The sequence below is a fragment of the Salmo trutta genome, chromosome 3, assembly GCF_901001165.1.
Source record: "Salmo trutta chromosome 3, fSalTru1.1, whole genome shotgun sequence".
Taxonomy (NCBI): Eukaryota; Metazoa; Chordata; class Actinopteri; order Salmoniformes; family Salmonidae; genus Salmo; species Salmo trutta.
The window spans coordinates 11611852-11638111 of NC_042959.1; the positions used below are offsets into that span (position 1 = coordinate 11611852).

The 26260-nt window shown below is 45.3% G+C and overlaps 1 long non-coding RNA gene and 1 pseudogene across 1 annotated transcript; both read left to right on the top strand.

Moving 5' to 3' along the window:
• LOC115168245 (actin filament-associated protein 1-like 1) overlaps positions 1–20317 on the top strand; it is a 42648-nt pseudogene extending 22331 nt beyond the window's left edge.
• LOC115168253 (uncharacterized) lies at positions 9449–10179 on the top strand. Its single transcript, XR_003870643.1, has 2 exons — positions 9449–9998; positions 10042–10179. It is a non-coding gene; the product is annotated as an uncharacterized LOC115168253 (long non-coding RNA).
• Positions 20318–26260: the final 5943 nt, after the last annotated feature.

Here is a 26260-nt window from a genome sequence, read left to right on the forward strand (position 1 = left end):
AGCATTTGCTTTAGTCTGCCAGAGTACCAGATGGAAGGCAGTTTGTACAGGCAAACTCATTCAAGCACAGATAGATGGTTGAAATGATTTCAAATAGTAATTGAACCCAGGTCTGGTACAGGCAGGTATAGACAGGTAGTAGCAGACAGACAGTTAACAGATGAAGTGACCCAGGTCTGGTACAGACAGGTATAGACAGGTAGGAGCAGACAGACAGTTAACAGATACAGATGAAGTGACCCAGGTCTGGTACAGACAGGTATAGACAGGTAGGAGCAGACAGACAGTTAACAGATGAAGTGACCCAGGTCTGGTACAGACAGGTATAGACAGGTAGGAGCAGACAGACAGTTAACAGATACAGATGAAGTGACCCAGGTCTGGTACAGACAGGTATAGACAGGTAGGAGCAGACAGACAGTTAACAGATGAAGTGACCCAGGTCTGGTACAGACAGGTATAGACAGGTAGGAGCAGACAGACAGTTAACAGATACAGATGAAGTGACCCAGGTCTGGTACAGACAGGTATAGACAGGTAGGAGCAGACAGACAGTTAACAGATGAAGTGACCCAGGTCTGGTACAGACAGGTATAGACAGGTAGGAGCAGACAGACAGTTAACAGATGAAGTGACCCAGGTCTGGTACAGACAGGTATAGACAGGTAGGAGCAGACAGACAGTTTACAGATGAAGTGACCCAGGTCTGGTACAGACAGGTATAGACAGGTAGGAGCAGACAGACAGTTAACAGATACAGATGAAGTGACCCAGGTCTGGTACAGACAGGTATAGACAGGTAGGAGCAGACAGACAGTTAACAGATACAGATGAAGTGACCCAGGTCTGGTACAGACAGGTATAGACAGGTAGGAACAGACAGACAGTTAACAGATACAGATGAAGTGACCCAGGTCTGGTACAGACAGGTATAGACAGGTAGGAGCAGACAGACAGTTAACAGATACAGATGAAGTGACCCAGGTCTGGTACAGACATGTATAGACAGGTAGGAGCAGACAGACGGTTAACAGATGAAGTGACCCAGGTCTGGTACAGACAGGTATAGACAGGTAGGAACAGACAGACAGTTAACAGATACAGATGAAGTGACCCAGGTCTGGTACAGACAGGTATAGACAGGTAGGAGCAGACAGACAGTTAACAGATGAAGTGACCCAGGTCTGGTACAGACAGGTATAGACAGGTAGGAGCAGACAGACAGTTAACAGATACAGATGAAGTGACCCAGGTCTGGTACAGACAGGTATAGACAGGTAGGAACAGACAGACAGTTAACAGATACAGATGAAGTGACCCAGGTCTGATACAGACAGGTATAGACAGGTAGGAACAGACAGACAGTTAACAGATACAGATGAAGTGACCCAGGTCTGGTACAGACAGGTATAGACAGGTAGGAGCAGACAGACAGTTAACAGATACAGATGAAGTGACCCAGGTCTGGTACAGACAGGTATAGACAGGTAGGAGCAGACAGACAGTTTACAGACACATCACAGATCTAACAACATGAGCTGGTCATAAGTGTGTTTATATGTTTAGTTTTCTCTCCCCCAGTGACAGGACCAGACTACTTGTACATGAACACGTCAGTCTACAGACACGGCACCAGCTTTGTGGAATCCCTCTTCGAGACCTTTGGTGAGTTTGGTTCTTGGAGCGATATGAACTTTATTTGAACAGCCAGGGCATTAAAGGTTTTGCAGCAGTATCTCCTGGTCCATAGACTACTTTCAAGTTGAGCAGCCGCCTTACTTCAAGTTGTGAAATCCCAAACTTTCTCTTTAACTGTCTTGTACCTCTCTGTCCAGACTGTGACATGGGGGAGCTGAAGGACATGACAGAGGACCAGAAACAGAAGCAGGACACACACACTGACACACACAGACACGACACAACTCCCTTAAAACAGGTCAGCTACACACAACACACATTCACTGTTCCTGTGTGTGTTCATGTTTTCTCTGTGTGTCTATCAAACTTAATTAGTGTATTTGTATCCTACTAACCACTCAACAACAATGACCGCTCTGGAATTGAATCATAGCTGGCCCATGTGCAGCATAAGCTGTACCCTGTATATAAAGGGGTGGGGGGATGACAGAGAGGTATGGCAGTAAGAGGAGATGACAGAAAGGTATGGCAGTAAGAGGAGATGACAGAAATGTATGGCAGTAAGAGGAGATGACATAGATGATCCTCCATAGTGTTGATGATCCTCCATAGTGTTGATGATCCTCCATAGTGTTAGATGATCCTCCATAGTGTTGATGATCCTCCATAGTGTTGATGATTCTCCATAGTGTTGATGATTCTCCATAGTGTTGATGATCCTCCATAGTGTTGATGATCCTCCATAGTGTTAGATGATCCTCCATAGTGTTGATGATCCTCCATAGCGTTAGATGATCCTCCATAGTGTTGATGATCCTCCATAGTGTTGATGACCCTCCATAGTGTTGATGATTCTCCATAGTGTTGATGATCCTCCATAGTGTTAGATGATCCTCCATAGTGTTGATGATCCTCCATAGTGTTAGATGATCCTCCATAGTGTTAGATGATCCTCCATAGTGTTGATAATCCTCCATAGTGTTGATAATCCTCCATAGTGTTGATGATCCTCCATAGTGTTGATGATCCTCCATAGTGTTGATGATCCTCCATAGTGTTAGATGATCCTCCATAGTGTTAGATGATCCTCCATAGTGTTGATAATCCTCCATAGTGTTGATGATCCTCCATAGTGTTGATGATCCTCCATAGTGTTGATGATCCTCCATAGTGTTAGATGATCCTCCATAGTGTTAGATGATCCTCCATAGTGTTAGATAATCCTCCATAGTGTTGATGATCCTCCATAGTGTTGATGATCCCCCATAGTGTTAGATAATCCTCCATAGTGTTGATGATCCTCCATAGTGTTGCTGATCCCCCCCCCCCCCCCCGTAGTGCTCTCAGAGCTCATTCGTCAAGCTGGTGTGGAGCGTCTCCTGTCTAGTCCCATTCTACACTTATTTTCCAAGTGACCTCGCTTTGCACAGTGTGTGTGTGGTGTGTGTATGTGTGTGCGTGGAATTCATCTAGATTTATTTTTTTTCATTTGTGGTTACATGTTGGTGTGTAAGTGCAGTACCTGTGTTTTTACCTATCCTATAGAGCAGTCCAAACTCCTCTCCCCCCCCGCTCATCAGAGACCCCTCCGCCCCTGCCCACCACCCCCCATCCTGAGGCTTACTATGAAGAGGCAGTACCTCTCAGCCCTGGCAAGCAGCCAGAGTACATCACCACCCGCGGTAGCTCCAGCCCTCCTAACTCCATAGAGGATGGTTACTATGAGGATGCAGACAACAACACCCCTTCTACCTGCATCAACGGACGACAACATCATAACTCCTGTGAGTCAAATGTAGTAGAAAACATATCCTACAGTACCACAACGAGACCAGATACATAGCTTCTGGTCTGTGTGGTTACAACTCCTTTTTCAGGGTGACATTGACGTTTTGTTCTTTGTCATAAACATGTGCAGACGTACAGTATGTGTGTGTGTGTATCTTTTCTACAATCAAGAGTGAACTTCTGGGCAATAATTCACACACAAAAAAGAGAAGCGTATTAACATTTCACTCCTAAAGATATTTTAAGAAGTTTCATCCCTTAACACAGACGACAACAACACAGTCTAACTGTAGCTTCTTCTGATTGGTCTCAGTCTAACTGTAGTTTCTTCTGATTGGTCTCAGTCTAACTGTAGCTTCTTCTGATTGGTCTCAGTCTAACTGTAGCTTCTTCTGATTGGTCTCAGTCTAACTGTAGTTTCTTCTGATTGGTCTCAGTCTAACTGTAGTTTCTTCTGATTGGTCTCAGTCTAACTGTAGTTTCTTCTGATTGGTCTCAGTCTAACTGTAGCTTCTTCTGATTGGTCTCAGTCTGTAGTTTCTTCTGATTGGTCTCAGTCTAACTGTAGTTTCTTCTGATTGGTCTCAGTCTAAATCAAATCAAATGTTATTGGTCACATACACATGATTAGCAGATGTTAATGCGAGTGTAGTGAAATGCTTGTGCTTCTTGTTCCAACAGTGCAGTAATATTTAACAAGTAATCTAACAATTCCCCAACAACTTCCTAATACACACAAATCTAAAGGGATGGAATGAGAATATGTACATGTAAATATATGGATGAGCGATGGCCGAGCGGCATAGGCAAGATGCAGCGGATGGTATAAGATGCAGTATATACATATTTTTTATGGATTTATTTATTTAATCTTTATTTAACCAGGTAGGCAAGTTGAGAACAAGTTCTCATTTGCAATTGCGACCTGGCCAAGATAAAGCATAGCAATTCGACACATACAACAACACAGAGTTAAACATGGAATAAACAAAACATACAGTCAATAATACAGTAGAACACAACAAAACAAAAAGTCTACATACAGTGAGTGCAAATGAGGTAAGATAAGGGAGTTAAGGCAATAAATAGGCCATGGTGGCGAAGTAATTACAATATACCAATTAAACACTGGAATGGTAGATGTGCAGAAGATGAATGTGCAAGTAGAGATACTGGGGTGCAAAGGAGCAAGATAAATAAATAAATACAGTATGGGGATGAGGTAGTTAGATAGATGGGCTGTTTACAGATGGGCTATGTACAGGTGCAGTGATCTGTGAGCTGCTCTGACAGCAGGTGCTTAAAGCTAGTGAGGGAGATATGAGTCTCCAGCTTCAGAGATTTTTGCAGTTTGTTCGAGTCAATGGCAGCAGAGAACTGGAAGGAAAGACGACCAAAGGAGGAATTGGCTTTGGGGGTGACCAGAGAGATATACCTGCTGGAGCGCATGCTGCGAGTGGGTGCTGCTATGCTGACCAGTGAGCTGAGATAAGGCGGGGCTTTACCTAGCAGAGACTTGTAGATAACCTGTAGCCAGTGGGTTTGGCGACAAGTATGAAGCGAGGGCCAACCAACGAGAGCGTACAGGTCGCAGTGGTGGGTAGTGTATGGGGCTTTGGTGACAAAATGGATGGCACTGTGATAGACTGCATCCAATTTGTTGAGCAGAGTGTTTGAGGCTATTTTATAGACGACATCACAGGAGTCGAGGATCGGTAGGATGGTCAGTTTTACGACGGTATGTTTGGCAGCATGAGTGAAGGATACTTTGTTGTAATATAGGAAGCCGATTCCAGATTTGATTTTATGAGATGAGTAATGTAGAATATGTAAACATTATTAAGGTGTCATTGTTTAACCTCTCTGGGCTAGGTTAACAGCCAGTTGAATCCCGTGGCGCATTATTCAAATACCTTAGAAATGCTATTACTTCAATTTCTCAAACATATGACTATTTTACACCATTTTAAAGACAAGACTCTCGTTAATCTAACCACACTGTCCGATTTCAAAAAGGCTTTACAACGAAAGCAAAACATTAGATTATGTCAGCAGAGTACCCAGCCATAAATAATCAGACACCCATTTTCCAAGCTAGCATATAATGTCACATAAACCCAAACCACAGCTAAATGCAGCACTAACCTTTGATGATCTTCATCAGATGACAATCTTAGGACATTATGTTATTCAATACATGCATGTCTGTTCAATCAAGTTCATATTTATATCAAAAACCAGCTTTTTACATTAGCAGGTGACTAGCATGTGCTGGCATTCCCACCGAACACTTCCGGTGAATTTACTAAATTACTCACGATAAACATTCACAAAAAAGATAACAATTATTTTAAGAATTATAGATACAGAACTCCCATATGCACTCGCTATGTCCGATTTTAAAATAGCTTTTCGGTGAAAGCACATTTTGCAATATTCTAAGTAGATAGCCCGGCATCACAGGGCTAGCTATTTAGACACCCAGCAAGTTTAGCACTCACCAAAGTCAGATTTACTATAAGAAAAATGTTATTACCTTTGCTGTTCTTCGTCAGAATGCACTCCCAGGACTTCTACTTCAATAACAAATGTTGGTTTGGTCCCAAATAATCCATTGTTATATCCAAATAGCGGCGTTTTGTTCGTGCGTTCAAGACACATTCCGAAAGTGTAAATAAGGGTGACGAGCACGACGCATTTCGTGACAAAAAAATTCTAAATATTCCATTACCGTACTTCGAAGCATGTCAACCGCTGTTTAAAATCAATTTTTATGCCATTTTTCTCGTAAAAAAGTGATAATATTCCGACCGGGAAATCGTTTTTTATTACAAAGAGAGTGAAAGTAAAAGTATGGGATCCCCTCATGCACGAGCCTCAGTCTGATGGCCCTCTGATAGAGCACTTGCCAAAAGCGCTAATGTGTTTCAGCCTGGGGCTGGAATTACATCATTCAGCTTTTTCCCGGGTTCTGAGAGCCTATGGGAGCCGTAGGAAGTGTCACGTTACAGCAAAGATCCTAAATGTTCAATAAACAGAGGCAAGAAGCCCAAGGAATGGTCAGAGAGGGTACTTCCTGTTTGGAATCTTCTCAGGTTTTTGCCTGCCATATGAGTTCTGTTATACTCACAGACACCATTAAAACAGTTTTAGAAACTTTAGGTTGTTTTCTATCCAAAGCTAATAATTATATGCATATTCTAGTTTCTGGGCAGGAGTAGTAACCAGATTAAATCGGGTATGTTTTTTATCCAGCCGTGCAAATACTGCCCCCTATCCCCAACAGGCTAAAGTGACTAGTGAGTCTCTATGTAGGCAGCAGCCTCTCTGAGTTAGTGATTGCTGTTTAGCAGTCTGATGGCCTTGAGATAGAAGCTCTCGGTCCCAGCTTTGATGCACCTGTACTGACCTCGCCTTCTGGATGGTAGTTGGGTGAACAGGCCGTGGCTCGGGTGGTTCTTGTCCTTGATGATCTTTTTGGCCTTCCTGTGACATCGGGAGCTGTAGGTGTCCTGGAAGGCAGGAAGTTTGCCCCCGGTGATGCGTTGTGCAGACCGCACCACCCTCTGGAATGCCTTGCGGTTGAGGGCGGTGCAGTTGCTGTACCAGGCGGTGATACAGCCCGACAGGATGCTCTCAGTTGTGCATCTGTAAAAGTTTGTCAGGGTTTTAGGTGACAAGCCAAACTACTAACTGTAGTTTCTTCTGATTGGTCTCAGTCTAACTGTAGTTTCTTGGTATTGCTCCCCCTAGACAATGACTCTGATGCTCTGAGTAGTTCCTATGAGTCGTATGAGGAAGATGAAGAGGAAAGAGGAGCAGGGCCTGGGTCCAGGCTGACCCACCAGTGGCCTAGTGATGAGAGCTCCATGCTCCCTGCCAGGGACTGTAGGATCTGTGCCTTCCTGCTGCGAAAGAAACGCTTCGGACAGTGGGCTAAGCAACTGACTGTCATACGGGACAACAGGCTACAGGTACACACACACACACACACACACACACACACACACACACACACACACACACACACACACACACACACACACACACACACATACAATCCTTAACCCCTGTGTTTTCTCCTCCAGTGCTATAAGAGCTCTAAGGACGTGTCCCCATATTTTGACCTGCCCCTGCTCCAGTGCACTGTGGTCTACGCCCCTAAAGACGGACGCAGGAAGAGACATGAGCTGAGGTTCACTCCACCCAGTGGAGAGGCTCTGGTCTTGGCTGTGCAGAGCAGGGAGCAGGCACACAGGTGGCTCAGGGTGAGGACAAAACACACACAACACACAAACGCATGCACCTTTAGGTAACCTGCCTAAATGACTACAGGCCCGTAGCACTCACGTCCGTAGCCATGAAGTGCTTTGAAAGGTTGGTAATGGCTCACATCAACACCATTATCCCAGAAACCCTAGACCCACTCCAATTTGCATACTGCTCAAACAGATCCACAGATGATGCAATCTCTATTGCACTCCACACTGCCCTTTCCCACCTGGACAAAAGGAACACTTATGTGAGAATGCTATTCATTGACTACAGCTCAGCTTTAAACACCATAGTACCCTCAAAGCTCATCACTAAGCTAAGGATCCTAGGACTAAACACCTCCCTCTGCAACTGGATCATGGACTTCCTGACGGGCCGCCCCCAGGTGGTGAGGGTAGGTAGCAACACATCTGCCATGCTGATCCTCAACACTGGAGCTCCCCAGGGGTGCGTGCTCAGTCCCCTCCTGTACTCCCTGTTCACCCACAACTGCATGGCCAGGCACGACTCCAACACCATCATTAAGTTTGCAGATGACACAACAGTGGTACGCATGGTCACCGACAATGACGAGACAGCCTATAGGCAGGAGGTCAGAGACCTGGCCGGGTGGTGCCAGAATAACAACCTATCCCTCAACATAACCAAGACTAAGGGAATGATTGTGGACTACAGGAAAAGGAGGACCGAGCACGCCCCCATTCTCATTGACGGGGCTGTTGTGGAGCAGGTTGAGAGCTTCAAGTTCCTTGGTGTCCACATCATCAACAAACTAGAATGGTCCAAACACATCAAGACAGTCGTGAAGAGGGCACGACAAAGCCTATTCCCCCTCAGGAAACTAAAAAGATTTGGCATGGGTCCTGAGATCCTCAAAAGGTTCTACAGCTGCAACATCGAGAGCATCCTGACTGGTTGTATCACTGCCTGGTATGGCAATTGCTCAGCCTCTGACCGCAAGGCACTACAGAGGGTAGTGCGTACGGCCCAGTACATCACTGGGGCTAAGCTGCCTGCCATCCAGGACCTCTACACCAGGCTGTGTCAGAGGAAGGCCCTAAAAATTGTCAAAGACCCCAGCCACCCCAGTCATAGACTGTTCTCTCTACTACCGCATGGCAAGCGGTACCGGAGTGCCATGTCTAGGACAAAACGGCTTCTCAACAGTTTTTACCCCCAAGCCATAAGACTCCTGCACAACTAATCAAATGGCTACCTGGACTATTTGCATTGTGTGCCCCCCCCCAACCCCTGTGTGTGTGTGTGTGTGTGTGTGTGTGTGTGTGTGTGTGTGTGTGTGTGTGTGTGTGTGTGTGTGTGTGTGTGTGTGTGTGTGTGTGTGTGTGTGTTCGTGTTCTCAGGTGGTCCATAAAGTGAGTCAGGGAAAAGGACCAGAAGAGCCCACTTCTCCAATGATGCCCAGAAAGACTGAGCTGGACAAGGTGTGTGTTGTACACTAGAGTCAGTGAGGTGTTACACTAGAGTCAGTGTGTGTTACACTAGAGTCAGTGAGGGATTACACTAGAGTCAGTGAGGGATTACACTAGAGTCAGTGAGGGGTTACACTAGAGTCAGTGAGGGGTTACACTAGAGTCAGTGTGTGTTACATTAGAGTCAGTGAGGGGTTACACTAGAGTCAGTGAGGGGTTACACTAGAGTCAGTGAGGGGTTACATTAGAGTTAGTGAGGGGTTACATTAGAGTCAGTGAGGGGTTACACTAGAGTCAGTGTGTGTTTACAGTAGAGTCAGTGAGGGGTTACATTAGAGTCAGTGAGGGGTTACATTAGAGTCAGTGTGTGTTACACTAGAGTCAGTGAGGGGTTACATTAGAGTCAGTGAGGGGTTACACTAGAGTCAGTGAGGGGTTACACTAGAGTCAGTGAGGGGTTACACTAGAGTCAGTGAGGGGTTACATTAGAGTCAGTGAGGGGTTACATTAGAGTCAGTGTGTGTTACACTAGAGTCAGTGAGGGGTTACACTAGAGTCAGTGAGGGGTTACATTAGAGTCAGTGTGTGTTACACTAGAGTCAGTGAGGGGTTACACTAGAGTCAGTGAGGGGTTACATTAGAGTCAGTTTGTGTTACACTAGAGTCAGTGAGGGGTTACATTAGAGTCAGTGAGGGGTTACATTAGAGTCAGTGTGTGTTACACTAGAGTCAGTGAGGGGTTACATTAGAGTCAGTGAGGGGTTACATTAGAGTCAGTGAGGGGTTACACTAGAGTCAGTGTGTGTTACACTAGAGTCAGTGAGGTGTTACACTAGAGTCAGTGTGTGTTACACTAGAGTCAGTGAGGTGTTACACTAGAGTCAGTGTGTGTTACACTAGAGTCAGTGAGGGGTTACACTAGAGTCAGTGTGTGTTACACTAGAGTCAGTGTGTGTTACACTAGAGTCAGTGTGTGTTACACTAGGGTGTGTTAAACCCAATAGAACCCATGGCCTAAACAAAGAACAATAGAAGAACAACAGAACAACAGAATAATAACAGATCAACAGAATAACAACAGAACAATATAATAACAGAATAATAACATTTAGCAGACGCTCTTATCCAGAGCGACTTACAAATTGGTGCATTCACCTTATGATATCCAGTGGAACAACCACTTTACAATAGTGCATCTAAATCTTTTAGGGGGGGGTTAGAAGGATTACTTTATCCTATCCCAGGTATTCCTTAAAGAGGTGGGGTTTCAGGTGTCTCCGGAAGGTGGTGATTGACTCCGCTGTCCTGGCGTCGTGAGGGAGCTTGTTCCACCATAGGGGTGCCAGAGCAGCGAACAGTTTTGACTGGGCTGAGCGGGAACTGTGCTTCCTCAGAGGTAGGGGGGCCAGCAGGCCAGAGGTGGATGAGCACAGTGCCCTCGTTTGGGTGTAGGGACTGATCAGAGCCTGAAGGTACGGAGGTGCCGTTCCCCTCACGGCTCGGTAGGCAAGCACCATGGTCTTGTAGCGGATGCGAGCTTCAACTGGAAGCCAGTGGAGAGAGTGGAGGAGCGGGGTGACGTGAGAGAATTTGGGAAGGTTGAACACCAGACAGGCTGCGGCGTTCTGGATGAGTTGTAGGGGTTTAATGGCACAGGCAGGGAGCCCAGCCAACAGTGAGTTGCAGTAATCCAGACGGGAGATGACAAGTGCCTGGATTAGGACCTGTAGGCCGTCTCTGCAGGCTCCGGACTGTGGGCCGTCTCTGCAGGCTCCGGACTGTGGGCCGTCTCTGCAGGCTCCGGACTGTGGGCCGTCTCTGCAGGCTCCGGACTGTGGGCCGTCTCTGCAGGCTCCGGACTGTGGGTCGTCTCTGCAGGCTCCGGACTGTGGGCCGTCTCTGCAGGCTCCGTACTGTGGGCCGTCTCTGGCGGTTCCAAACTGTGGGCCGTCTTTGCAGGTTCCGGACTGTAGGAAGTCGCCGGAAGCTCTAGACGGGACACTGTCGCCGGAAGCTCTGGACTGGACAGGCGCACTACAGGCCTGGTGCGTGGGGCTGGCTTTGGAGGTGCCAGACTGGTAACACGCACAACAAGGCCAGTGCGAGGAGCAGGAGCAGGACGAACTGGACTGGGCTGACGCACTGGAGGCCTAGTGCGTGGGGCTGGTACTGGAGGTACCAGACTGGAGACACGCACCTCAAGGCTAGTGCGAGGAGCAGGAACAGGACGTACTGGACTGGGCTGACGCACTGGAGGCCTGGTGCGTGGTGCTGGCTTTGGAGGCGCCAGACTAGAGACACGCACCTCAGGGCTAGTGCGAGGAGCAGGAACAGGGTACACTGGGCCATGAACAAGCACTGGAGGTCTGGAGCGCACAGCCTGCACACCCATCCTGGCTGCGTAGTCACAGTAGCCCTGCACGGGCGGAGTGCTGGCACAGGGCGAACTGGGCTGTGCAGAGGCCTGATGGCTGCCGTACGTAGAGCAGGCGCAGGGTAGACTGGGCCTAGGAGACGTACTGGTGGCCAGATATACTGCGCAGGCATCCTCCTTCCAGGCTGGATGCCCACTCTAGCACGGCACTTGCGAGGGGCTGGGATCGCTCGCACCGGACTGTGAATGCGCATGGGCGAGATCGTGCGCACTTCCGCATAGACCGGCGCTCTCATGATCCGCTGCTCCCCATAATAAGCATGGGGAGTTGGCTTAGGTTTATTACCTGGCCTAGCCACTCTTCCCATGTGCCCCCCCTAAAAAATGTCTTGTGGCTGCCTCTCACACTTGCCAATCTGCGCATATAATGCCTCATAATAACGCCACTCCGCCTTGGCTGCTTCCAGCTCCTCCTTAGATCGCCGGTATTCCCCAGCCTGGTGCCAAGGTCCTGCCCCGTCCAAAATTTGTGACAACAACAGAATAATAACAGAACAACAGAATAACAACAGAACAGCAGAATAACAACAGAACAGCAGAATAACAACAGAATAACAACAGAACAACAGAATAATAACAGAACAACAGAACAACAGAATAATAACAGAACAACAGAATAGCAACAGAATAACAACAGAATAACAACAGAACAAAAAAATAACAAAACAACAGAATAACAACAGAATAACAGAATAACAACAGAACAACAGAATAACAACAGAATAACAGAATAACAACAGAACAACAGAATAACAACAGAACAACAGAATAACAACAGAATAACAGAATAACAACAGAACAACAGAATAACAACAGAACAACAGAATAACAACAGAACAACAGAATAACAACAGAATTACAACAGAACAACATAATAACAACAGAACAGCAGAATAATAACAGAATTACAACAGAACAACATAATAACAACAGAACAGCAGAATAACAACAGAATTACAACAGAATGTAACGGCCGTCAAAGGGAGTAGACCAAGGTGCAGCGGGTTGAGTGCTCATTTTAACGTTTATTTTAATAAACTTGAACACATAACAAAAACAAGAAAACGAATGACAGCTAAACAGTTTTGCAGGCTAACCCTAGCAGTGCAAAAAAAACTTCCCACAAGGGACATGTGAAAACAGGGCTACCTAAGTATGACTCCCAATCAGCAACAACGATGTACAGCTGTTCCTGATTGAGAGCCATACCAGGCCAACACAAAGAAATACACAACATAGACAGAGCATATAACTAAAATACATAGAACATAACCAAAAGCCCCGGAATACTCTAAACAAACACCGCTCTACATAAACCCACATCCCAACAAACCCCGAACCACATAAAACAAACACCCCCCTGCCACGCCCTGACCAAACTACAATAACAAATAACCCCCTTTACTGGTCAGGACGTGACACAGAATAACAACAGAATAACAACAGAACAGCAGAATAATAACAGAACAACAGAATAACAACAGAACAGCAGAATAATAACAGAACAACAGAATAACAACAGAACAACAGAATAACAACAGAACAGCAGAATAACAACAGAATAACAGAATAACAACAGAACAGCAGAATAACAACAGAACAACAGAATAACAACAGAATAACAACAGAATAACAACAGAATAACAACAGAACAGCAGAGTAACAACAGAACAACAGAACAACAGAATAACAACAGAATAACAGAATAACAACAGAATAACAGAACAACAGAATAACAACAGAACAACAGAATAACAACAGAACAACAGAATAACAACAGAATAACAACAGAATAACAACAGAACAGCAGAATAATAACAGAACAACAGAATAACAACAGAACAACAGAATAACAACAGAACAGCAGAATAACAACAGAATAACAGAATAACAACAGAACAGCAGAATAACAACAGAACAACAGAATAACAACAGAATAACAACAGAATAACAACAGAATAACAACAGAATAACAACAGAATAACAACAGAATAACAACAGAACAGCAGAGTAACAACAGAACAACAGAATAACAACAGAATAACAGAATAACAACAGAATAACAGAACAACAGAATAACAACAGAACAACAGAATAACAACAGAACAACAGAATAACAACAGAATAACAACAGAACAGCAGAATAATAACAGAACAGCAGAATAACAACAGAACAACAGAATAACAACAGAACAACAGAATAACAACAGAATAACAACAGAATAACAACAGAATAACAACAGAACAGCAGAATAACAACAGAACAGCAGAATAACAACAGAACAACAGAATAACAACAGAACAACAGAATAACAACAGAACAACAGAATAACAACAGAACAACAGAATAACAACAGAATAACAGAATAACAACAGAACAACAGAATAACAACAGAATAACAGAATAACAACAGAACAACAGAATAACAACAGAACAACAGAATAACAACAGAACAGCAGAATAATAACAGAACAGCAGAATAACAACAGAATAACAACAGAATAACAACAGAACAGCAGAATAACAACAGAACAACAGAATAACAACAGAACAGAATAACAACAGAACAACAGAATAACAACAGAACAACACATCAGCATCAGTCACTGTGTTTATCTGTTTAGGGTTACGTCCTAAATGGCACCCTATATCCTACATAGTGGACTACTTTTGGCCAGAGCCCTATTGGCCTGGTCTATGCCCATTGGGCACACACTGGTTAAATGTTTCCACATCGTTTCAACAAAATTACGTTGAACCAACGTTGAATAGATGTTGAATTGTAGTCTGTGGCCCGTTCCGTTGGCTCTGGTCAAAGTAGTGCACTATTTAGAGGATAGGGTGCCATTAGGGATGTAGATGTGGTGGTAGTAAACAGTACTGACAGAGTTCAGTCATCCTTCAATCCCCTCATTAAAGCTTGTCACTCTCTCTGAGCAGGACATTGCTCTCTCTCGCTCTCCTATCTCTCAGGGAAGGGAAAGGGAGGAGGATGGTGGAATAGATTCAGCTGTTGGGTGTTTTGTGTTTCCTGATTGAACTAAACTGTTATTATGTACCTCCTCTGTCCTCTCAGCGGCTGTCTGGTGAGAAGACTATGGCAGACCCAGCGAGTGTGGAAGTGTCTACAGGAGAGAACAACAGGGACAGCAGAGAGAAGGGTGATAAACTGTTGCTTTGGATGCTAACATGGCGATTAATATATAACTTTGACCTAAATTATTCAGTGTGTTTGTATGTGTTTGTCTGTGTGCGTGTGCATGTGTGCGTGTGCGTGTGCATGTGTGCGTGCGTGCGTGTGTGCGTGTGTGTGTGTGTGTGTGTGTGCGTGTGCGTGTGCGTGTGTGCGTGCGTGTGTGCGTGCGTGCGCGTGCGTGCATGTGCGTGTGTGTGTGTGTGTAGGTAAGGTGAAGCGGGGGGCTCTAGCAGCAGGTCGTAAGATAACACGTATCATCAGTTTCTCCAAGAGGAAGCACCTCCTACCTGGCGATGCACGCCCCCCCTCCCCAGACCCTCGACGAGGTAGGACACCCCCTCCACTCCTCCTCCAGCTCACCTCTCACTCCTTCCCTGAACTATTCTATATCCTTTCTCTCTCTTTCTATCTGTCTCTCTCTCTCTTTGAAACCTTTCCACATACTTACACACACAAACAATTAAGCTAAATTCATTAAATATGACAATAACCTACTGATAACAGCAATGATACAGTCCTCCTCTCCTCTTTCCCTTCCTCTCCCCTCCTCCTTCCTCTCCTCTCCTCTCCACCTCTCCTCCCTAGGCTACCTGTCTGTGTTGGTGAGCCAGGTATGGCAGGACCATTGGTGTTGTGTGCGTGAGGGTTCTCTCTACTTCCACCCTGACAGAGGAGACCCCCGGGCCTCCCTGGCCCCTCTACCCCTCCATGGGTGTGAGGTGTTCCCAGGACTGGGCACCAAACACCTCTTCACCCTCAGGATACTGAAGGGAGGCACAGAGGTGGCTACATTGGAGGTAATATACTGTACATGCAACAATACGGGATACAATTCATGGCGCCATACATTTCAATACAGTACTTCAAGAAGTTTAGCAATTTAGAATACAGACTCATGTCTTTTCCATGTGCTGGTAAATGTCAGAATGTTTGTATAATAGATCTGTCTAATCTGACCATTACCTCTATTTCTCTCTGTCTCTCTTTCTCTCTCTCTCTCTTGCTTGCTCGCTCTCTCTCTCCTCTCTCTCCCTCCCTACTCTCTCTCTCTCCATCTCCCTCCACCTCCTTCCTCCTGTAGGCGTGTAGTTCTGAGGAGTTGGGGCGATGGCTGGGTGTTCTGCTGGCAGAGACGGGTACAGCCACAGATCCAGAGTCACTACACTACGACCATGTTGATGTGGAAACCACCGCTAAAATCAGAGATGCTGCGCGACACTCTTTCCTGTGAGTCAGAGAGAGAGAGAGAGAGAGGAATGGTGGGATGACGTGTTTGTCAAATGTTTCAGTCTCTCACAATCACATTTCACAATCTCACACTTTTTTCTCTCTCTCCCTCTCTCTCTCTCTCCCTCTGTCTTTCTCTCTCTTCCTATCCCTCTCTCTTTCTCTCTCCCCCTCTCTCTCTTTCTCTCTCCCCCTCTCTCTCTTTCTCTCTCTATCCCTCTCTCTCTACCCCTCTCTCTCTATCTCTCTCTCTCGCTCTCTCTCAGGTGGGCCACATCTTCTAGTAGCACTTCCACTGACTCCAGGATGTATGACGAGGTTCCCTATGAGGGAGAGCAGGTGGGAACACACACACACAACCAGCTGGGCTCTATGTATGAGGATTACTCCCAGACAGGAGGGTTTCCTCTGAAGTGCCGAGAGGAGCTGTGTGAGTGTGTGGGTGGATGTGAGTGCGTGGGTGGGTGGGTGAGTGAGTGAGTGAGTGAGTGAGTGAGTGAGTGAGTGAGTGAGTGAGTGAGTGACTGTGTGAGTGCGTGTGTGAGTGCGTGTGAGTGCGTGGGTGGGTGCGTGGGTGGGTGTGTGTGTGAGTGATTGTGTGTGTGAGTGCGTGGGTGTGTGTGTGCGTGGGTGCGTGTGTGATTGCATGCATGTGGTGCATGAGTGCATGTGTGACTGCGTGAGTGAGTGTGTGTGTGTATGTGAATGCATGTGTGTGTGTGCGAGTGCGTGTGTGTGTTTACTTTTCCTGCTGCTCTTTGTTGATGACTCTCATAGTCTCTTCCCTTCACCCTTCTCTTCTACAGCCTGAGGAAGATGCCGGACCAAAGCAGAGGCCCAGTTTCTCCACTGAATACTCTGCTATGACCAGACCTGGTCTGTCCCTGAAACACACAGGCTCCAGTAAGACACACACACACACACACACACATCCCACTAGGCACAGACATCATTTCAACGTCTAGTTTTGATTTACATTTGATTGTCAACTAATGTGAAGTCAACGTGAAATCAACAAAACATTTCACCAGGTCATTCGATTTATGAAAAAATGCCAAATACCCTTGTCTTGATGACTTTTTGCAAATCCAATCAGTTTTCCACATTGATTCATTGTCTTCACATTTCTTTTCTTTGCTGAATGAAGTTTTTTGCCCAGTGGGATACCTTATTTCCTTCTCTGTCTGTCACTTCAAAGCCTACTGTCTGTCTGTCTGTCTGTCTGTCTGTCTGTCTGTCTGTCTGTCTGTCTGTCTGTCTGTCTGTCTGTCTGTCTGTCTGTCTGTCACTTCAAAGCCTACTGTCTGTCTGTCTGTATGTCTGTCTGTCTGTCACTTCAAAGCCTACTGTCTGTCTGTCTGTCTGTCTGTCTGTCTGTCTGTCTGTCTGTCTGTCTGTCTGTCTGTCTGTCTGTCTGTCTGTCTGTCTGTCTGTCACTTCAAAGCCTACTGTCTGTCTGTCTGTATGTCTGTCTGTCTGTCACTTCAAAGCCTACTGTCTGTCTGTCTGTCTGTCTGTCTGTCTGTCTGTCTGTCTGTCTGTCTGTCTGTCTGTCTGTCTGTCTGTCTGTCTGTCTGTCACTTCAAAGCCTACTGTCTGTCTGTCTGTATGTCTGTCTGTCTGTCTGTCACTTCAAAGCCTACTGTCTGTCTGTCTGTATGTATGTCTGTCTGTCTGTCACTTCAAAGCCTACTGTCTGTCTGTCTGTATGTCTGTCTGTCTGTCACTTCAAAGCCTACTGTCTGTCTGTCTGTCTGTCTGTCTGTCTGTCTGTCTGTCTGTCTGTCTGTCTGTCTGTCTGTCTGTCTGTCTGTCTGTCTGTCTGTCTGTCACTTCAAAGCCTTCTGTCTGTCTGTCTGTCTGTCTGTCTGTCTGTCTGTCTGTCTGTCTGTCTGTCTGTCTGTCTGTCACTTCAAAGCCTACTGTCTGTCTGTCTGTATGTCTGTCTGTCTGTCACTTCAAAGCCTACTGTCTGTCTGTCTGTCTGTCTGTCTGTCTGTCTGTCTGTCTGTCTGTCTGTCTGTCTGTCACTTCAAAGCCTACTGTCTGTCTGTCTGTCTGTCTGTCTGTCTGTCTGTCTGTCTGTCTGTCTGTCTGTCTGTCTGTCTGTCTGTCTGTCTGTCTGTCTGTCTGTCTGTCTGTCTGTCACTTCAAAGCCTACTGTCTGTCTGTCTGTATGTCTGTCTGTCTGTCACTTCAAAGCCTACTGTCTGTCTGTCTGTCTGTCTGTCTGTCTGTCTGTCTGTCTGTCTGTCTGTCTGTCTGTCTGTCTGTCTGTCTGTCTGTCTGTCTGTCTGTCTGTCACTTCAAAGCCTACCGTCTGTCTGGAAAGAAAAGAAGAGGAGAGGATGGAACCTGAGATTTCTGAGAAAACCTCATTAGCTTCGCTGCTGACCTCTCTCTCTCTCTCCCCGTCTTTCTCTCTCCTACTCTTTCTGAGAGAGAGAGAGAGAGAGAGAGAGAGAGAGAGAGAGAGAGAGAGAGAGAATATGTCACGTCTTCTTCCCATAACCTCACCAGGTCTGACCTTTCACCTCCCCCCAGACGCCAATCAATATGGCCTCTATGGGAAAACACGAGCGGAGGAGGACGCTAAACACTCCTTGAAAGAGAAAGAAGAGTTGGAGAGAGAGAGGGATAGAATACGGAACACTCTGGTGACACTGAGACAAGAGAGGAGAGAGGTGAAGGAGAGGTTGAAGACTGCCTCAGGTAAGAGGGGTCAGAACACGCACACACTCAAACACACACACACACAAAACAGATCTCAGTAGGCTACAGTACTTAACGTACCTTCAAAATATAATCAGCAACGCTCTACCACCCCCTACTGGAGGAACTATACAGGTGCTCCCTAATCAATTTCCTCTGTTTCTGTGTGTTCCTGGAGCAGAGGAGCAGAGGGGCTCCCTGAGTGAGCGTGTGTCCCAGCTAGAGAAGGCTTGCCGTGGGAAGGAGAGTGAGAGGGTGGACCTGGAGCTCTGTCTCACCCAGGTTAAAGACAACCTGCAGAAGAGTCTAGCAGGAGGAGCTCTGGGGGCACCTGGGGAGAGCAAACTCTCCAGCAAGGTACAACACACACAAATGTGCTCATGCATGCGCACACACACACCCACACACATAGACCCACCAGCAAATAAGTGATCAGTGGTGCTAGTGATTTTAACGTGTGTGTCTCAGGTCTATAGCAGACCCTACTGCTCTGGATCTATACCAGTCAGCTGTAAGAAACCTCCTGTCTACTCATCCTCTAAAGGAACAGTCATGCAGAAAGCCAAGGTAAGTGTGACAGACACACACAGATTATCTGGGTCCCAAATTGTGCATCTTAGAGGGACGCAGCTTTAGCCTCCACAGTCTGTCACTATCACTATCAGCCAGTTCCATCATCAGACCACGGTCTGTCACTATCAGCCAGTTCCATCATCAGGCCACAGTCTGTCACTATCAGCCAGTTCCATCATCAGGCCACAGTCTGTCACTATCAGCCAGTTCCATCATCAGGCCACAGTCTGTCACTATCAGCCAGTTCCATCATCAGGCCACAGTCTGTCACTATCAGCCAGTTCCATCATCAGGCCACAGTCTGTCACTATCAGCCAGTTCCATCATCAGGCCACAGTCTGTCACTATCACTATCAGCCAGTTCCATCATCAGGCCACAGTCTGTCACAATCAGCCAGTTCCATCATCAGGCCACAGTCTGTCACTATCAGCCAGTTCCATCATCAGGCCACAGTCTGTCACTATCAGCCAGTTCCATCATCAGGCCACAGTCTGTCACTATCACTATCAGCCAGTTCCATCATCAGGCCACAGTCTGTCACTATCACTATCAGCCAGTTCCATCATCAGGCCATAGGGGTCTAATGGTGTCCTAGCAGTTAGAGTGAGCACCTGAGGAGAACTCACGGAGGAGAACTCACAGAAGAGAACTCACAGAGGAGAACTCACAGAGGAGAACTCACAGAGGAGAACTCACAGAGGAGAACTCACAGAGGAGAACTCACAGAGGAGAACTCACAGAGGAGAACTCAGCGTGTGTGTAATACATTTAAAGTGTAATACACAAAAATATTTAACTGTTGATTTTCTTTGCAGGAATGGGAGTCGAAGAAATGCGCTTAGGGCATATGGATGTTAAAGCAAGATTGGAGATGATTGGAGGCATATCAGAGAGAGGATGTGTTGTTCAGATGTTTGTAGAGATATGGACGAAATGGACAGGTATTCAGGATATTGAGCCAGTGTACAGAAAGGATATTAATTTACCTTGATAAATGACAGAGAAAGGGACATTGAGAGATTTAAGAATGTTCCATAGAACAGGAATGGAAGACAATGGACATGGAAGGAAAACTCAGTGATTTACTGTATGTGATGGGCTTTAAAGGGATACTTCCAGATTTTGGCAGTTTAGCCCATTCCTAAGTCCATGCTACAGTAACTTCTCCTGTAGACTTACAGTCATTTCACTAAAGTTAGTTAACAAGGGCTCCAGAACCTACCTTCAACTTCCTTCAAACTACACACAGAGACATACAAATGGTATCCATGAGTTCATCTGACTCTGGGGAAGTAGATAAAAGTACGTAAACTTTTACTGAAGTGGGCTAAATCAGGGTCCCACAGAGTGTTTCTTGGTAGTCTTAAACAAATCTACTTTGAAACAAAAGTATACACCTCACACACATAGCCATGGGCTTAAAAACACACACCTCACACATAGTTATGGGCTTAAAAACACACACCTCAGGCACATGGTTATGGGCTTAGAAAAAGAAGAGATCTTTACCATGTCAGATACAGACTTAAAATGTATTCCATTTTGAGTTTGCTTCCCAGTATTACACTTTATATACATAACAGTGGACTGAAATATAACAAAACTGTTTGACATAGAAACAATGGATTTAAAAAAATAATAAATTGGAGATTCCGCCCATCAGTCCAATTTCACGGTTGTCGTAAGGAGAAGCGGACCAAAGTGCAGCATGTGTGTCGTTCCACATTGTATTTACACTGTGAAACTATGCAATACATAAACATAAACTAAAGAATAAAACAACAAACTGTGACGCAGAGGTGAAACATACACTACTCAAAAACAATCTCCCACAAACCCAGGTAGAAAAAACCCTACTTAAGTATGATCTCCAATTAGAGACAACGAGGACCAGCTGCCTCTAATTGGAGATAAATCCCAAACAAAACCCAACATAGAAATACAAAACTAGAACATGACAACATAGAAAAACTAAACTAGAAACCCCCCCTGTCACGCTCTGACCAACTCTACCATAGAAAATAACATCAGGTGCCTATGGTCAGGACGTGACATCCAAATAGAGAACTTTTGTTATTGACTGCAGGAAAGGGCTACTTGACAAAATCTCTGATTATTTTATTTTTTTAACATAATTTTCTCCCTTTGCTGCGGGAAGTAGGGGTACTGATAGTACTGCAGCACCCGCTGAAAAATCGGATTCTTTTTTTATTTGTAATTTTTTTGTAAGTAGTTCACTGGCCCTTTATTAGTCCTATATTAGCGTAACGATATAGCTGTCTGTTTTGTATATATTAGGATTATTTTCACACTGCACAATGGTCCTTTTCCCCTCAAATTATGACTGACTATAAACAATACAATGACTAACAAAATGGTGCTAATAATAGATGTAACTGTAAATATTATCTGAAGAATGGACACCAGGTGCCAATACCTATCTACGGGAATTCACACCGCTGATCGTTAATAAAACTCATCGAATACAGTGCCTTCAGAAAGTATCCAGACCCCTTTCCTTTTTCCACATTTTGTTACGTTACATCCTTATTCTAAAATATATAGATATTTAAATCCTCAATCTACACACAATACCCTATGATGACAAAGCAATAACAGGTTTTTAGACATTTTTGCTAATTTATAAAAAATAAAAAAACAGAAATATCACATTTACATAAGTATTCAGACCCTTTACTCAGTACTTTGTTGAAGCACCTTTGGCAGCGATTACAGCATCGAGTCTTCTTTGGTATGACGCTACAAGCTTGGCATACCTGTATTTGGAGAGTTTCTCCCATTCTCTGCAGATACTCTCAAGCTCTGTCAGGTTGGATGGGGAACGTTGCTGCACAGCTATTTTCAGGTCTCTCCAGAGATGTTCGATTGGGTTCAAGTCCAGGCTCTGGCTGGGCCATTCAAGGACATTCAGAGACTTGTCCCGAAGCAACTCATGCGTTGTCTTGGCTGTGTGCTTAGGGTTGTAAGGTGAACCTTCCCCCCAGTCTGAGGCCTGAGCACTCTGGAGCAAGTTTTCATCGAGGATCTCTCTGCACTTTGCTCCGTTCATCTTCGCCTCGATCCTGACTAGTCTCCCAGTCCCTGCCGCTGAAAAACATCCCCACAGCAAGATGCAGCCACCACCATGCTTCACTGTAGGGATGGTGCCAGGTTTCCTCCAGAAGTGACGCTTGGCATTCAGGCCAAAGAGTTCAATCTTGGTTTCATCAGACCAGAGAATCTTGTTTCTCATGGTCTGAGAGTCTTTACGTGCCTTTTGGCAAACTCCAAGCGGGCTGTCATGTGCCTTTTACTGAGGAGTTGTGTTCTTGAGGACCTTCAATGCTGCAGAATTTTTTGGGTAAAATTCCCCAGATCTGTGCCTTGACACAATCCTGTCTTGGAGCTCTACGGACAATTCCTTTGTCCTCATGGCTTGGTTTTTGCTCTGACATGCACTGTCAACTGTGAGACCTTATATAGACAGGTGTGTGCATTTCCAAATCATGTCCACTCATTTGAATTTAGCACTGGTGGACTCCAAGTTCTAGAAACATCTCAAGGATGTTCATTGGAAACAGGATGCACCTGAGCTCTGTTTCTAGTCTCATAGCAAAGGGGCTGAATACTTATCTAAATAAGGTATTTTTGTTTTTTATTTGTTTTCACTTTGTCATTATGGGTTATTGTCTGTACATTGCTAAGGACTTTTTTTTATTCATCCATTTTAGAATAAGGCTGTAATGTAACACAATGTGGAAAAAGTCAAGGGGTCTGAATGCTTTCCGAAGCCTGTACCCAGGTCATGTATTTTAACACAAGCAGACCCTCATTTGTGATTGATGTTTGCACTTTACTGAATTATTTCCTACTACCTGGAGATGGTTTATGGGTTGTGATAAATACATTAATAAATACATGTTCTCAGAAGACCAACACTCCCGTGTGTGTGTGTGTTTGTCTGCGTGTGTGTGTGTGTGTGTGTGTGTGTGTGTGTGTGTGTGTGTGTGTGTGTGTGTGTGTGTGTGTGTGTGTGTGTGTGTGTGTGTGTGTGTGTGTGTGTGTGTGTGTGTCAGGTGGGCTATTCACAGCTCTCCAGATGCAGGGTCAACACCTGTCTGTCCATTGGGTACTTGGTCAGGTCTACGTCACACAGGATTGACATAAAGGGTGGAGATCGTAGTGAACTGCATTTGAGACTCCGGTTCATTGAAATGCACAAGAAGGAGCATCTGATGTAGCTTGGTCCCAGATCTGTTGGTGCTGTCTCACCAACGACTGTAACAATTTCATAATAGGAGTTGGACAGACAACACAAACAGACCTGGGACCAGGAAACATTCCTTACCCCCAGACACTTCAACAGGTGACTATCCCAGAAATAAAGACAAAGGAGCACTCTGTTTCTGCATTGATCTGTTATTTATTGACCAAGTTAGATCTGATTGGCAGATTTTCTCATTTGATTATTGACGTGTAGACTAGGTTAAGGACAGATTTGCATACAGTACTGTATAGGTACACCTGCAGATACTCTCACCAGTCTTGATTCATTTCTAGATGATCTGTGATCAGTGTTTCTTCCTATCAACGTCAGCAGAGGATGTAGCAGCATTTAAAATAAACAGTGGTAAACTGGTGAGCTGTTTCCTGTGGTGGCTACCAACACTGATCACAGATCAGTTGTAAGAGCAGTAGGTTTGTTATTAGCATGAGGAAATGAGAACGCAAGAAGATGTATGATATAAATCCACTGCACTCTCCAGTCAATGTAAATATAAGCGGTGATATACAAGTCCACTCCACTCTTCAGTCAACTCTTCAGCCACCAAGCTAACACAGCTCAGTGGAGCCCCAGTTACAGACAGATATGATACCTGCAGTGATACTGATGGTCCTGTCCTGGAGCACAGGTAGGATTCTGTGGTAACACTTAACTTGACACCCAGCGTCATAACACGTTATGATACGGTCATAACCATGTCATAATATGTCATAACACTGTCATGACACATAGTGTATACAGTACCGTGAAAAAGTATTTACTTGTTTTTCTATATTGTTGATACTGAACATTATCAAATCTTCAACCAAAACCTAATATTAGATAAAGAGAACCTGAGTGAACAAATTACACAATTACATACTTGTTTTTTAAATTTAATTAACAAAGTTTTGCAACACCCAATGCCCCTGTGTGAAAAGTAATTGGCCCCTTACACTCAATAGCTTTTTCAAGCATGAACTGCTCGTTTCAAATCCTGCCACATCTCAATTGGGATTAGGTCTGGACTTTGATTAGGCCATTCCAAAACTTCAAATGTGTAGCTTTTTAGCCATTTTCATGTAGACTTGATTGTGTGTTTTGGATTATTGTCTTGCTGCATGACCCAGCTGTCCTTCAGCTTCAGCTCACAGACGGAAGGCCTGACATTCTCCTGTAGAATTCTCTGATACAGAGCAGAATTCATGGTTTCTTCTATTAAGGCAAGTCGTCCAGGTCCTGAGGCAGCAAAGCATCTCCAAACCATCACACTACCACCACCACCATGCTTGACCATTGGTATGAGGTTTTTACTGTGCTATGCAGTGTTTGGTTTTCACCAGACATAATGGGACCCATGTTGTCCAAAACGTTGACTCAAGTTTGCCAAAAAGCACCTGGAAGCACCTGGATGATCCTCAATACTATTGGAAGAATATTCTATGGACAGATGATTCAAAAGTCTAACTTTTTACGACATCTACATAAGTTTCAAAACCCCAAAAACCTACCACAAAAGGCAAAACATTCCATTACACCATACCGTTCAACAGTATATTTCCGTTGTATACATATATTTTTTAATTACCATATTAAATTATCATTGTAATTGTGCACACATTGATGTCAGACATGCACCTACCCCAATGCTGTGTTTCTGATGACTGGGATGAATGCAGGAGCAGATTTCAGGAGCAGGACAAGACACCCTCTTTTTAACTGATGACTGACATAAGGGCATGTACGTGAGAGGCCTGGGTTATAGGATTATGATGGCCATAATGCTTCTTCACAGTGTCACAAAGCGTATATTTTTAGTCCAAGTAGTCTCATAACATCTCCTCTGAGAGTGAGCTCCTCTCCCTCACTGTCACAGGTAATTGAGAACGAACCAGACTTTTTACTTTGTCAGAGTTTCCCTAGACGGATCTCATGATAATCAATCCACTTCCTTATCAAATGTGTTTCTGTTGCAGCCTCTCCTATGACAGCTTTCACTATCAGACTGGTAGTAGTGCTGCTGATCTTGGTCACCACCTCTATCTGCACTTCAACACCACCACGGCCCTCAATCTGTACTTCAACACCACCGCGGCCCTCTATCTGCACTTCAACACCACCACGGCCCTCTATCTGCACATCAACAACACCGCGGCCCTCTATCTGCACATCAACACCACCACGGCCCTCTATCTGCACTTCAACACCACCACGGCCCTCTATCTGCACATCAACAACACCGCGGCCCTCTATCTGCACATCAACACCACCGCTGCCCTCTATCTGCACTTCAACACCACCGCGGCCCTCTATCTGCACATCAACAACACCGCGGCCCTCTATCTGCACATCAACACCACCGCGGCCCTCTATCTGCACTTCAACACCACCGCTGCCCTCTATCTGCACATCAACACCACCGCGGCCCTCTATCTGCACATCAACACCACCACGGCCCTCTATCTGCACTTCAACACCACCAGGGCCCTCTATCTGCACCTCAACACCACCAGGGCCCTCTATCTGCACATCAACACCACCAGGGCCCTCTATCTGCACCTCAACACCACCAGGGCCCTCTATCTGCACATCAACACCACCAGGGCCCTCTATCTGCACCTCAACACCACCACGGCCCTCTATCTGCACCTCAACACCACCAGGGCCCTCTATCTGCACCTCAACACCACCACGGCCCTCTATCTGTACTTCAACAGGCTC